Source organism: Sus scrofa, chromosome 9 (assembly GCF_054392235.1).
Source record: "Sus scrofa isolate SSC_HxYL_T2T_F1_AM1 chromosome 9, Sscrofa_HxYL_maternal_Yorkshire_Landrace_v2.0, whole genome shotgun sequence".
Classification (NCBI taxonomy): Eukaryota; Metazoa; Chordata; class Mammalia; order Artiodactyla; family Suidae; genus Sus; species Sus scrofa.
In genome coordinates, this window is record NC_139391.1 from 11,652,697 (window position 1) to 11,668,278 (window position 15,582).

The 15,582-nt window shown below is 43.0% G+C and overlaps 1 protein-coding gene and 1 pseudogene across 3 annotated transcripts in view; both read right to left on the minus strand.

Moving 5' to 3' along the window:
• Nucleotides 1-12,067, minus strand: part of LOC100525597 (glycerophosphodiester phosphodiesterase domain-containing protein 4-like) — a 164,574-nt gene extending 152,507 nt beyond the window's left edge. Inside the window, exons 1-5 of one of the 3 annotated variants that reach the window (XM_084975438.1) lie at nt 11,455-12,067; nt 7,668-7,889; nt 5,891-5,956; nt 2,532-2,662; nt 1,443-1,590 (exon numbers count right to left, since the gene is read on the minus strand). The gene's annotated coding sequence lies outside the window, so the exon portion shown is untranslated. Of the gene's footprint in view, nt 1-1,442; nt 1,591-1,752; nt 1,930-2,369; nt 2,413-2,531; nt 2,663-5,890; nt 5,957-7,667; nt 7,890-11,454 lie in introns of those variants that run through there. The other 2 variants (XM_084975440.1, XR_014814767.1) reach the window with 2 other exon arrangements.
• LOC100622525 (rho GTPase-activating protein 21-like) lies at nt 11,194-15,096 on the minus strand (annotated as a pseudogene).
• Nucleotides 15,097-15,582: the final 486 nt, after the last annotated feature.

A 15,582-nucleotide genomic window follows, 5' to 3' on the forward strand; every position in this document is an offset into this window, starting at 1 on the left:
AAAGGAGGTAAGAATGTAAAATGGGAAAACGAGACTCTCTTCAGCAAGTCAAGTCGTGCTGGGAAAACTGGACTGCTGCATGTGAATCAATGAAACTAGAACACACCCTCCACTGTGCACAAAAATAAACTCAAAATGGCTTAAAGACTTAAACATAAGATACCATAAAACTCCCAGAAGAGAATATAGGTGAAACATTCTCTAACACAACCACGTAAATGTTTTCTTAGGTCAATCTCCCAAGGCGATAGAAATAAAAGCAAAAATAAACCAATGGGACCTAATCAAACTGACAAGCTTTTGCAGAGCAAAGGAAACCATTTTTTAAAAAATGAAAAGACAGCCTATAGAATGGGAGAAAATAGTTGCAAATAATACAATCCACAAGGGCTTCATCTCCAAAATATACAAACAACCCATACAACTCAACAACAAAAAACAAAAAAACAACCCAATCAAAAAAGGGGCAGAAGACCTAAATAGCCATTTCTTAAAAGAAGACATACAGATGGCCAATAGGCACATGAAAAGATGCTCAGCATCACTAATTATTAGAAAAGTGCAAATCAAAACTGCAATGAGGTACCACTTCACACCTGTCAGTATGGTCATCATTAACGTCTACAAATAACAAATGCTAAGAAGGTGCGGAGAAAGGGGAACCCTCTTGCACTGTTGGTGGGAATGTAAATTGGTACAACCACTATGAAAAACAGTATAGACATTCCTCAGAAAACTAAAAATAGTATTACCATATGATCCAGCAATTCCTTTCATGGACATATATTGACAAAATCTGATTCAAAAAGATGCCTGCACCCCTATGTTCAATGCATCACTATTGGCAACAGCCAAGACATAGAAATAACCTAAATAGCCACTGTCACACAAATGGATTAAGAAGATTTGGTACCTATACACAATGGAATACTACAAAGCCATTAAAAAGAACAAAATAATGCCATTAGCAGCAACATGGATGCAACTAGACATTATCACACAAGTGTAGCAAGTCAAAAATCTGGAAGATACCATACGATTTCACTTACATGTGGAATCTAAAATATGGGACAAATGAACTTCTCTACAAAAGAGAAACAGACTCACAGAATGGAAAACATACTTATGATTGCCAAAAGGGAGTGGGGGAGAGAATGGCATGTCTGGGAGTCTGGGGTTAGTAGATGAAAACCATTACATTTAGAATGGAAACTCTAAGTCCTACTGTATAGCACAAGGAACTATATCCAGTACCCTGGGATAGACCATGATGGAAAATAGTATTTTTTAAAAACAATATGATTATATATGTGTGTGTGTGTGTGTGTGTGAGTGAGTCACTTTGCTATATAGCACAAATTGGTACAACATTGTAAGTCAACTATAATTTAAAAACCAACAAACTTATTTTTCCTAGACTGCCCTGGACACAATCATCATACCTGTAAAGCTCATGTACTTCTGGCTGTTGGAGGTCTTCTTCGAGTTATAAAATTCCAGTACATCCAGAACAGCCTGCGGGTTTTTCTTCTGCTCCGACTTGGTGATGTTTGACGTCTGAAGCAAGCGGGCCCACTGCTCTGGCATCCCCTACACGAGAGACATGAGGCTGTGAGGCACAGTCACAGGGCGCCCTGAAGGAAAACCAGAGCTGACTCTGATGAATGCTAACAGTTAGAGGTGAGTTCAGCCATTCCTTCTCTGTCTGTTCTCAGAGCTCCACAGTGACCTCTCTTACAATACCTAGCTTGCCTTATCAGTCATTTCTTGAGAGGTTTGCTCCTTCACCAGGCTATTCCTCCTCCAGAGCAAGAACCTTGTCTGATCTGTCTCTGGATCATCAGTGCCCAGCACAGAGCCCACTGCCAAGGGGCCACTTAACTGAGGTCTATTTAAGGGATGGAGATTCAAAGGCTTCTCTGGTATATTCTGGAGGGGAGGAAAGAATATAAGAAGATACTGGAGTTCCCATCATGGTGCAGTGGTTAACGAATCCGACTAGGAACCATGAGGTTGAAGGTTTGATCCCTGGCCTTGCTCAGTGGGTTAAGGATCTGGCATTGCCATGAGCTGTGGTGTAGGTCGCAGATGCGGCTCGGATCCCACATTGGTGTGGCTCTGGCATAGGCTGGTGGCTACAGCTCCAATTCGACCCCTAGCCTGGGAACTTCCATATGCTGTGGGAGCAGTCCAAGAAATGGCAAAAAGACCAAAAAAAAAAAAAAAATATATATATATATATATATAAAAGAACATAGTAATGAGGGTCTCAAGCAAACACAAAGGCATCAGCTGAAAAGGACTGAATCTATCAGTGCATAGCCAGAACTCTGAAAGATGAAAGGTCTTTGTGTGACCCAGTACTTAACTGTAAACTCGCCTGTGACAGCATCAAAACCAACGTGAACTGTGTGCTCAGAATCTAAAGGAATAGCTATCTCTGACTGTTCCTTCTCTTTCTGTCTAATTTTTGCAAAAGAAAGAGGGAAAAGGAAATACAAGCAAGGACATTATTATGTTTTTAGACTTACTCAGTTCTTTGTTGAGCTCTAAGCTCATTTAGAGGCCAAGGACTTCTACCTCACCTGTGTATCACCAGAAGCAAGGCAAGAGGCATATAAAACAGATTTTTCCTCACAGCTCTCAGAATCCAATGCCAGACCTAGATTGGAATAGATGCTCAAGGTGTGATTAAAGGCTTAACTTTTCATTGAACTGTAGTAGGAGAGGAGCAGAAAGAAGTTCATTAGATTTAAGAATGCTGGTTCTAACACTAAGTCAGTTGATCCAGAGCAAGTCACTTCCTTTTTCTGACCCCTGGTTTCTTTCTTTGCAAAATAAGCCTCAAGTAGATGGTCTGTAAAGTCCCTTCCAGCCCTAGACAGCCTACATTCTGTAAGCTTCTATAAGCTGCATCCCACCATTTTGATCCTTGATTATGGGCCATTTTAAGGTTCTCTAAATTACAGAATTTTAGACTTGGAAGTTACTTAATAATACGAATTACTAATATTATATCAAGTGCTGACTAGACAATGATTCAAATTCTTTACATGTATTCATTTGCTTTAGGCTCACAGCGACCCTACTAGTTAGGAACAATCATCCTTATTTTGCAGGTAGAGAAAATGAACCACAGATATTAGTTACATGCCCAAAACCACATGATTAGTAATTGGCAGCAGCCAGCCCCAAACCCAGGCAGTCTGGCCCAGAGGCTGAACTCTAAACCACTATACTCTGCTGCCTCCTTAGGCTAGGACCTAAAAGAATCATGAAGTCCAAATACTTAAAGTCATCCCTCTTGCATCAAGGATCTTGCCTAAAGTAGATGTCCACCAAGGTTCTGATGACCTGGCAGGAAAATCCTCAGTATTTAGGGAGCTGTAGTGCTGAAGTACCCTTGTTAGGCATTGACTTGTGTCCTCTCAGATTCGTACACCCTAACTCCTAGTACCTTAGAATGTGATCTTATTTGGAAATAAGGACACTGCAGATGTAATTAAGTTATGCTAGGTCATACTGGAGTAGGGTGGGCCCCTAATCCAATAAGACTGGTGTCCATGTTAAAAAAAAAATTTGTAGACATATGCACACAAGAAGAACACAGTATGAGAGACAGAGATCAGAGAGATGCTTCTTCGTACTAAGAATCACCAAAGATAGCCTACGAATCACCAGAAGCAAGGAGAGGGGCATGAAACAGATTTTTCCTCACAGCTCTCAGAAAGAACCAACCCTACAAACACCTTGGTCTTGGATTTCTAGCCTCTAGAACTGAAACAATAGGTTTCTTGTTGCTAGTGCCATATGATGAAGTCATTGAATTTGAAGTGGTAACTATCTTGCAACAGTTATTCAAATATGTCACGGTTATGAATTAATTACATAGCAACATCTTTTTTTTTCCCCCTGGCATTTATCTAGTCCCAAATTTGCTCTGCACCAACTACCTGGTTTTATTGCCTATAACTATTTGCATGAAGATGTATTTTTTTAACAAATAAAAGAAAGAAAATCCAAACAAAAAAATAGATTTCTGTTGTTTATGCCACCTAGTTTATGGTAATTGGTTGTGAAACCGAGCACGGCCCTGTGGGACTCCTTGGTGCAAAAGCCTGTGTCCCCCATCTCTTGTTCTTGGGAAATGGGCCTCCTTCGGCCGCCATGACCTTCCCTGAGTTCCTAGGGGCAGGTTCAGCCGGCTGCTGATCAAAGAAGGGAGGAACAGTCAAGCAACAATAATAGTACGGCCTTGGGGCAGAGTCCTGGTTCCCTCTCAAGGAATACACATAATAAATCAGGCATCTTAGACACCTAAGAGAAAAGTCGTATTTCTTATGAATCTTTTAGAAATGAATACTTTAAAATTGAACAGCTTAGAGTCCTCCCTGTCCTTTTCCCTGACTTAACTGCGCCCTAAACACAACCACCAGTAAACTAAAGATTAGGCACCCTGAGCATAATTGCCTGTGGATTAGTGATTATTAGCACATGACGTTTTTCAGGAACTTTCCTAGTTTGTTCTAATCTCTGATCAATACGCCCTTTTCACGAGTGCTGTTATTCTCAGCAATAACCCAGGAGACCACCATCGTGATCAGGCTGAGATCCCCTGACTCCAGCTTGGATGACTAAGACTCCCCCACAGAAAGAAGAATGCAGGTTTGTCCCAATCCTGATTCCTATCTGAAAACCTCTTTTTCTCCTTTTTATTAGAAAACGCTCTGAAATTCTTTCAGGGGCGGGGGCAGAGTCTTTAGGGCATTAGTCTGCTGTGACCCTTCTTTGCCTGCCAAAGCGAGAAAGCCCTCTTTTTCCTTTACCCAAAACTCTCTCTCTGTGTTTTAATTCCGGCAGACAGAGGCCAAAAGCTGGCAACAGTTGCAGAAGCTCTAGAAAACTACTATAACTCTCTTCCAGTTAAAGTTTCAGGTTGTTGCTATTAGCTAGACCTCAGCTGGCATCTGCAAATGCAACCCAGCTGAAACAGGCTTAAATATCTTTCAAGGCAAACCAGATAATCTTTCTTCCGGGGGTGGGGTGGGGGTGCACCTAAAGAGCCAAGATTTTAAACATCTGCAGAAACTCTCCCTCTTCCTCTAGCCAGGGTTCCTCCTCCTTCAGCATCCTAGGGAAGAGGCAAGACAGGACCATGTGGTCTAAACGCCCAGGGAACTCCCTGCGTATCACCTGGGGGAACTGGTTTCAGAGGATAACTTCAAAAGCTACCATTAATTGAGCTCTTAGCATGTGCCAATTTTGTATGTATTATTTCACCAGCTTCTCATGCAGTACTGCAAAACAGTTATTAATATTCCCATTTTATAGGCAAGGAAACCTAAGTACTTCTTCTTAGCAATTTGCTTGACCATTCCTGAGTATCAGTGAGCAGTATGACCTAAATCATCAGACTTGCCACCTAGGCAAACCAGAAATAACTTGTAGGCCTGTGAGGCAAGACCAGAATAACCGCTCTTTAAGGCAAATGAGTGAGGAAAGGCCAGGAGTCCCGAGTCTCTGGTCTTCCCCACTACCAGTCTCTCAAGAAAACCACCAGGAAAGTTATCCTCCACACGGTCACAGTCACGGCACAAAACCCTTGGCTCCATGACAAGCTAGACATTCTCCCTCCTAGACGTGCTCAGGATCATACATCAGCAAGGCTCAGCACTGAAGAACGGGAGCTCCAAATTCCCCTCTGCAAGATTCACTGAGCGGTATCTAGACTGGGGTCAGACAAGGGCAGAAGGCCAGGCTTCTCCGGGCCTATCCTTGTTCATGGTAAAAGTATGGGCTGGAGCTCACAGGCTAAAATAAGGCCGCCAAACCCACATTTAAGGCCCCAACGCCCAGGAAAAGCTGGACTGCATTTACATGATCCACTTACCCTGTAACACTCGTTCTACTGTCTTTCTAGGGTGACATGTCTGCACCTCACGACCAGACAATATTCCTACAGGCCAAAGAAAGTATCATATCTTACCAGCAAAGCCCATTAACAAGTCCTGGGAAATTAACATAAAACACTGGTAATGAAATAGTCTAACCTCTTTTTTGTTCCCCTCTTTGTGCTGCTTAGTTTAGCTTCGCTCATGCAGAGGGCTTGCACTAGGCCCTCCAGACCTGAGCTCCTAGCAGGAGATGGCTGCTCCCCACACTGCAGCTCCATGAACAGCCACTGCCTGTGATCTGGAGCCTCAGAGCTCAGCAGTGCCTGCCCCTGCGCAAGCTCCACTCCCTTCCGGTTTGTTGAGAAGCTTATAAAGCAGCCCCACCCAGGGCCTTTCAGGAGAGCCTGGACTCCACAGCAGGACCTCATACCTCTCCATCCTTTGATCCAAGCATCAAACTTTCCTTGGCTTCTGAACTGAATTCAGTCTCTTTCCAACGGCTTAAATGACACCAGGGAAGAGGTCTTCTTGGGGCCTGACTCAAAAGGGTCAGTAACAAGTCTACCCTTAGCTCTTTATAATAGATTTACACTTCATAATAATTACAATAATCACTTCATTTGTAGCAAGCTCTACTTTTTTTTTTTTTTTTGGACGCACCTGCAGCATGTAGAAGTTCTCCAGGGATCCAACCTAAGCCACGACAGTGACAACACCAGATCCTTAACTCCCTGCACCACAGCATCCAGTTCAGGTGTCAACCAGGCACTTTGAGGGAGTTCATTACAGACTCAAAACAAGGGTGTTCCAAGCAGAGCAGTGATTATGGTGCCCATTTGACAGAAGAAACAAAGGATCCAAGAAGTCAGGTAACCTTATCAAGAAGCAGATCTGGGGCCAGGCCTGAGGTCTTCACCTGTTACGGACAGCTGCCACTCATGATGATGCTCCCTCTCTCCCGATGCATTCCAGTCTCCAAGTTATTAATGATTTTATCTTCTATGTAGTGATCACATTTATCCACTCTTCTCCATCACCACTGATTTCACGCATAGTTATCTGTGGCCTGAATCATTCTAATCCCTGCATTCTGGTCCCTCCAATGTAAACAGCAGCCAGGGTGATCTATAGCATTGCTACTAAAAGCAGCATCAGCATTCCTTGGGAGATTGCTGGAAATGTGAAATCCCAAGCTCCACCCCAGATCTCTGAATCAGAATCTGAATGATCCCAAATGATCCATGTAATTTTTACATGTGCATGTAAAAGTTTGAGACTCAAGAGAATGTGGGAGAAACCAGAGATAGGAAAAAAAAAAAAAACCTGCAAAAGATATACGGTTGTCCCTCCTTATCCATGGGTTCCTCATTCGTGGATCCAGCTAGCTGAAGATCAAACATTTTCCCCCAAATTCCAGAAAGTTCCAAAAATCAAGACTTGAATTTTCCATACCGGAAATTACATAGCATTTACAACTATTTACAGAGTACTTACTTTGTATTAGATATTATAAGCAACCTAGAGATGATTTAAAGTATAAGGAAGGATGTGTGTAGTTACATGAAAATACTATGCCATTTTACATGAGACTTGAAGGTCCATGGATTTTGGTATCTGCAGGGATCCTGGAACCAATCCCCCATGGATACTAAGGGAAAACTATATCTAATAAAGGATTATTATCCAAAATATACAAAAGAATTCTTACAACTCACACGAAGAAAATAAGCAACTGAATGATAAAATGGGAAAAGACCTGAACAGACACCTTACCTAAAAGACACACAGTTGGTAAAGATGCGCATCATCATATGTCATTAAGGAACGGAAAATTATAAGAGCAGTGAGATACCACTGCACACCTGTTACAGTGGACAACATCCGGAACTGAGAGCAGCAAAGGCTGAGGAGGATGCGGAGCAACAAGAACTGTCATTCATCGCTGGTGGGAATGCAAAATGATACAGTCCCTTCTGAAGACAGGTTGACAGTTTCCTGCAAAATTAAACATACTTTTACAATGCAATCCAGCAATCACGCTCCGGGGTATTTACTCAGATGAGCTGAAAACTATGTTCACAAAAAAATCTGAACACAGATGTTTATAGCAGCTTTATTCGTGATTGCCAAAACTCGGAATCAACCAAGATGTCCTCCAGGAGGTGAATGAATAAACTGAGGCACATCCAGAAAGGCTTTCATTAAAGAGAAAGGCTCTATCAAGCTATGAAAAGACAATAAGAAGCCTTAATTATATATTATCAGGTGACAGAAACCAATTTGAAAAGTCTGATTCCAACTATATGACGTTCTGCAAAAGCCAAAACTATGGGGACAGTATAAAGATTTGTGGTTTCTTTGGGTTACAGGGAAGAAGAGATGAATTGGTGAAGCACAGAGGAAATTTAGGGCAGTGAAATGTATTCTGTATGATACTATAATGATGGATACTTGTCATTATACATTTGTCCAAACCCATAGAATGTACACCAACAGTCGAACTTAATGTAAAATATAGACTTAAACTGAATATGATGTGTTGATGTAGGTTCATCAATTGTAACAAATGTACCACCTGAGCAGAGGATGTTGGTTGTGGGGAAGGTTGTGCATATGTGGAGGCAGGAGGTTGCTGGGAAATCTGTGTACTTCCACTTAATTTTGCTGTGAATGTAAAACTGCTCTAAAAAAATAAACGCTATTTAAAATTAAGTAAATTGGGGAAGCTCTGCTCTGCAGACTTGTATCATCTCTTTCATCTCCCACTACTTATGTTGCACACGCTCTAGCCAAATACACTGAACCAGGGATGGTTCACCAAATGGAAAGGGCTCTTGCACACGTCCTCACACTTTCGCAAACTACTCCCTTTGCCTGTGAATCCTGCATTTCCCTTTTCCTTCCCTTGCCACCTCACACACAAAGCCTTTTATTTATCCTTTTTTAGGTCTCAGCTTAAAAGTCACCCCTTCTGTGAAGTCCTCCCTGATCTCTAAGTTGGGCAGTTCTATACCAACCCCTCTGTTTGCAAGCACTATTACATTAATTGTCTATTTCAAGGGTTTCTCTTCCCAACCAGACTGAGCTCCAAGTGCAGAGGCCATGTCCAATTTATGAGGCATCCCTAACAGCTAGAAATGCCTGGCATAAAACCAGTGCTCAGACAGTAAGTGAAGGAAGGAATAAATGACCAGGCACCACAGAACTCAACTTGGCAAGGAGTCTAAGGAATCAGCCTAAACATGCAACTTCTCTCCAGGGAAGGCATGTATATTTCCTTTTTTACCAGCTCTGACCTGATCTACACATCTATACAATGCTATTTTATTTGTTTGTTTATTTGTTTATTATTTTTTGGCCACATCCACAGCATATGTATATCACTGGGCCAGAAACCAAATCCAAGCCACAGCTATGACCTACATCACAGCTGCGACAACACTGAATCCTTAACCCACTGCGACAGGGGATGGAACCTGCGTCACTGCAGAGACAATAGGAGATCCTTAACCTGCTGCACCAAAGTGGGAACTCCCTACACAATGCTTTCTTAAAATCTGCTCTGTGGGAGCTCAGCACACTGGCCAAAAGACACTCTGAAGTCCTTGTGCCTCCACAGACCCAGAGCAATCCAGATGAATGGCAGTGAAATGGGGGAGAAACAAGAAAGTCTAGAGGAAGGCCAGTTTTGCCTCCAGCACACAATACAGCCCAGGTTCTGAGTGCTCTCGTTTGAACTAAGGAAAGAATGGGCTAGATGATTTTTTTTAGTTATTGAAGTTAAACTGACTTACAACTTATATTAATGGCTGCAACAAAATGATTCCGTATTTTTAGATATTACAAACAATCACAATGATGAGTCTATCTACCATCTGCCACCACACAAAGTTATTTTAGTATTATTGACTCTATTCCCTATGCTGTACATAACACCTCCAGGATTTATTCATTTTGTACGTGGAAATCCATCTGGTCTAATGTGTCATTTAAGGCCAGTGTTTCCTTACTGATTTTCTGTCTGGATGACCTGTCCACTGAAATAAGCAGGGTGTTAAAGTCCCTTACTATCGTGTTACTGTCAATTTCTCCCCCTTTAACATTGTTAATATTTACTTTATGCATTTAGGTGCTCCTATTTCGGGGGCATATATGTTTACATATACGTTACATATTTATAATTGTTATATCTTCTTAGATGGATCCTTTTATCATTGTGTGATGTCTTTGTCTCTTGTTAAAGTCTTTATTTTACTTTATTTTCACCCAAACAATTTTTATTTCCAGTGTTTATTTGGGTACGCACACAGGCATGACACAGGTTTGGATCCATGAAGTCCTCATGCAGAATTATATTCTCCTCCATAAAGAAGCCAGTTCCACCCAGGTCACTATCTACACACCTATGTTACAACATTTATAGCAAATCTGGTATCTGAAGAAAAGACACATATAGTATGTTTGTTTCAGTTATGTATTTTACAGAAAGATTAAATATCCAAGACACGCAAACGCAAAAACTGTATTAAAGTTTGAATGTAAAACTCAGAGATCCACCTGGAATGACTCAAGAATGGAAGTTCTGTATCCACCTGTGTTAAAACTGGTAAATGTAATGAAATTTGTTACCAATAAAACACATTTGTTGACTCAATGTAAGTTGCCTAATTTTAACAATATGGCACCCTAAAAAAACGCCATATATTCAATACCTTGTGAAAAGCCATCATGAAAAAGAGCATTAAAATAATGCATATATATATGTATATACGTATACATATATATAACTGAATCACTGTGCTGTACAGCAGAAATTAATACAACATTATAAGTCAATTATACTTCAAAAAATAAACTTTTACCAAAAAAAAGACCAAATGTGTAATTTTATGATGAGGCACTTTCGTTAGTGATGAGACCAAAAGAACAGATTTGCTGCATACTAATGCCAGCTATTTTCTCTGGTAATCTTGGGTGTACTCTATGCAGTGAGTTGCAACAAATACTTTGCTCATTTGTATACAACTATCCAATATATTTTTAAATATATACAGATATAATATTTGTTCCTCTGGCTGTCCTAATGCACTGTAAAGCTATTTCACAGTGCAAAATGATGAAACCAGCCCAAATGCAGGCTGCATAATAACAATTCTGGTACAAGAAAATATTTATAGGGTTACTAGGATATGTAAACAGTAGCTTGTATTTGCTAGAGCGTAAGTACCCCCATTTTAAAGACAGGGATGGGACTATGCTTCTAGTGCCTGGGGTTTTGGACAGTTTATGAGGTTGGGCAGTCGCTGGAGAACCAGCACGGTGGCTCGTGTTCTGGAAGCTTCCTCCATTTATTTGGTCAGGTGACTAAGGCGGTGTGGAAAGAAGGGGCCTGTCAGTTGAAGCCAAGATGCTGGGAGGACCATGTGCGTGGGGCTGAAAGGACAGAGGTGGGTGGGCCAATGCTCTGTGGCTGCGGGTCCCCGGGGTCGGATGCACTGGTGCGCGAGCGCTCCCTGGCGAGCCAGTCCGAGATGGACAGGTGGGGCTTCAACCGACTCACCGCTGAAAGTTCGCCTTTCTCTCTCCCCTCTGTTCCTGCGCTGTCCAAAAATTCAAAACACTGATTTCGGCAGCATCTCTGTGCCCTCCTAGCGTGTCTCCGTCTGATGTTTTTCCTTTTGGCAGGATCCGCCTTGGGTTTTTGATTGCCTCCCCCAAACATGTCATCTGCTGGTGCTTTGGGCCTCAGTTTTAACCGATCAGCTATTTTCCTTTTCCAGGTGGGTTCCTGTTTCTCGCGTTCTCTTCTGGTTTGGGGCTGTCAGCAAACTCCCCGTTGATTTTCCTTCTTTCCTAACATCAAACACCTCGGCGATGGAAGGGGTTTCCTTCTCATTCTTGGCATCTCCCAGACTCCCGCTGACTTGAATCAAGCCGATTTCTTCCTGGACAGGGTATCACATTAGTTCATGGGAACTGCAGAGCTGCCTCCGGCTCCCTAAACTCGGTGTTAAACTTCCCTCGGTACAACTGACTTCACTGCCTTCGGAGTTTCTCCAGCTTGTCTTGGCGGCTTCTTGCAGCTTTCCTCGCAAACGCCTCTCCCGGGTCAGAGCCGCGGGGAAAACGGGGAAATCACTCTCGCTGTCCGTCTCCACAGGCCGCCCCTCGCTGACTAGCTCACTCCTCTGGTCGTCAGCTTCGTCCCCCATACGCTCGCTCGGCACCGACTGCACCTCGGGGTCAGCCAGCTGGAGTCCAGGCTGGACCAGCAGGGCACGGGCGACGTCGTGGCATCATCGGAGGTGATGACGGTGACGGTGGCCAAGGACTCGCTGGGTTTCGCGTCGGGGCTGGTGGATTTCTTCGTGGAAGCCTGGACACAAGTGCTAAGCAAAGTGCCATCATCGGACTCTGTCTCTTCAAAGAGGGAGGGCTTTGATGCCACGAAGGGCTTGGGGCTCTCCCTCAGGACCGCGAGGCTACGGCTGGGAGTGGGTGACTTTGAGCAGGACGGGGCCGAGGGCTTCCCGGCCGGCGCGCTCTCTCCCCGCCCAGCGGTCTGATCCTCTTTAGCGGCGCTGGTGTCCTTCCTGGTGTTAGTCTCTTCGGAAGAGACGATCCTTTGCTTTCTGCCCACTGTCTCGCTCTCTTTTTTGGACTCTTCCTCAATGTCGTTGGGACACTGCTCTGCGTTTTCTTTAAGAAATACATTGCCCAGTTCATCCTCTGAGCTGCTGGGTCGGGCTTTCTCTTTTGGCTTTTTCCTCTTGCGCCTGGCGGCTGTGAAGATGGAGGATACAAGCAGGTCCCTGCTACATTAATCTTTTCTAGATCCCCAAGAACCCTTAGGTTTTGTGGAGTCACTAGTAGCTGAATCTGATCCATCTCCAGGGGGCACTCCTGTCCTTCCAATGTTGGTGAGTAAATGATCGATGTTGGGCACTGGCTGGGAGTCTACTGTGCTTTCCTCCTGCGCTGTTGCAAGAGGTTCTTCAGCACCTTCTTCCGTGAAAAACCAGTCATGGTGCTGGATAAGTGTCTCCATGATCTTGTACTCGTCCGGCATGTGAGTGGCCATGTGGGTCATGTTATTCTCAGATGTTCTCATGAGAGTCGGGCCAAATACCATGGCGAGGTTTCTTGGTTCCATCTTATTTTTTTCTGAATTTTCTATCACTGTCTTCAGATGAGCCGAAGGAAACTTGAGTGTCTTGTAACGATGTTCAGGCAAATTGTGAATTGGTCTTTTCGGTGTTTTCAGACCACCTAGAGGATCTTTACAACTGGCTTCAACGAAGTTGGCATATTTATCCTTTGTGAAGAGAGGTTCAGGGAGTTTTCTGAAGAAGGATTTCAGCAAACTGATTGCATTCAAATCTTGCCATTTGTCATCTTGGATATCGATATCAGCCATTCCCTTGTTGAGTTCCTCTGGCATACTGGAGATGCCTCCATTATTTCCGGGAACTCTGTAAATACCTATATACTCAAGACCTCTTTCTTCAACTAATTTGCCACATACATCAACTATTCATGGAATATACCTATTAGTATGAGCTGGTAGGCAGTCATCCAGTCTGACTCCGAATGTTCCCATAGCAGTAGGCTTTTTTTTTTTCAAATGTCTTCCTCATAATACTTGGAATGCCTTTTCTCCATGTGCCTTTGTCTTTGGGAGGACTGGTGTTGTCTTTAGTGAGAAGCTTCCTTTCTGAATCTTCCTTGGGAGAGTTGGACTTTGAGTCCAAGGCTCTGCTTTGGCACCAAGCAGAGTCTGTCGGATGCTGAGACTCTGGCAAGGGGTCTTTGGCAACGGCTCTGCTTTGCTGCTCTTCAGACTGTCGTATTCTTTTATTCTTCGACTGATCAGATCCCTGTTCATAACTCCGGTGTCCTCCTTGTTTAAGGTGCTGCTCTCCTGGATGGTCTTGATCCAGGCTAACATGTCGTTCCGGTCTTCAGCCTGAAACAGGCATTCACAGTCGGACATGGTAGGTTGGAACATGTTTTCCCTCTTGGTCTTGCTGTAAGAGATGTCTATCAAGCAAGCATCAACAATGATGGGCTGTCCCTCTTTGGAGGGAGCCGTATGCTCCCATTTATCTTTGTACAGGTACAGAGAATGGCCCCGAAGTACAACATACATCTGCTTCCATGGCCAAATACTCCCACCAACTTACTTGCCCTTATTGGAAGTGTGAGGACTGACACAGTACCTTCTAAGAAGGTTGTAGATTTGCCCTTACTGCTGACAAGTGGTCTGAAATGAAGCCACCCTTACTTTGCAGCATCACTGAAAACCTCTAAGGAAGACTCTTTCCTGGATCCAGAGTCTTCTGATGACTTTTGGCTGTGCATGATCTTGATCCCCTTCAGGTTGGATCTAAAGACAGTTTTGCATCTTCTCTGTAATCATCCAGGCTGTTGTTGTATGATTTTGATCATTCTGTCTTTCAGCTGGGCTGGGCATCCAGGCTGGGAGGTCCAACAGATTCCCGGTCATGGGAGAGCTGGTGTCGAATTAAAGGAGCTGAAGTTGTGAGACTGGAAGGGACTGTTGCTATGGAGAGTACCTCAGAGGTAGAGGCAGAGATGACAGCAGAAGCAGGGATGTGTGAAATATCATAATAGTGCTGGGACTAGTTGGTTCATCTATAAATGGGATGGAAGCCAAGGAGTCACCAGGGGGACTGGTACTTGAAGCCTTCCTTTCCTCCATCCTTTTCATATGGACTTCTCTGATAACAGGCTTGTTATGAATATACTTTTTGTACATTTTATAGTTTTTCCAGTCTATGTGCTGATGGGAGTTTAGAGAACAGTAATTAACAGAGACGGGAGGAGCTAGAGATCTACTGCTGGACAGCCCTTCTGAGTGTCCACTGTAATTGCCAGATTTAAGTAAAATTCCAGAAGGTTCCAATGGCCTGGAGCCTGTCTGATGGATCAGATGGGCAGTGGCAACGGATGCCGGTGGTGATGTGGTTCTTGGCACCACCTTTAAAGGGGTCTGCTCATTCCTGCCATACCACACTTCTTCAGTTCTGTGGGAGGGAACTGTGTGGTTGTTTCTGTTGGGTAACAAATCTACAACCTTCTCAGAAGATACAATGACAGTCCTTACACTTTCATTGCAGACACACACTGCTGTGTTTGACTTGGCCACATCTGGTGGTGATGGAGGCACTTGTATTTCCATTCTGTATAAAGTCTGCATTTTAAAGTCAACTTTGTATTATGCATGTTGCTACCTCTGCTTTGCTGTTGTTGTTGTTTCCGTTTGTATGCATTTTTTCCATCATCTCACTTTAGTTTGTATCTTTAGGTGTAAAGTCAGTTTCTTATACGGGGTTTTTAAGAATCCATTAAGCCACTCTTTTTTCATTTGAACATTTGGTCCATGTATATTTTTCTCTACATCTGGTGAGCATATTTTATTTTTTATTATAGTTGATTTACAGTGTTGTGTCAATTTCTGCTGTACAGCATAGTGTACTTGTTGACATTCCATTCATTGTTTTCTGGTTCTTTTTTATTCCTTTCTTCTTTGGTCACTTCCTCCGTGATTTGACAATTATATTTTGTATTATGTATGGATTCCTTTCTCCTTTTTGTGTGTCTCCTATAACAGATTTTTGAATTGTAGCTACTTTGAGGTTCTTATATAACAGTGTGTGTGTGTGTG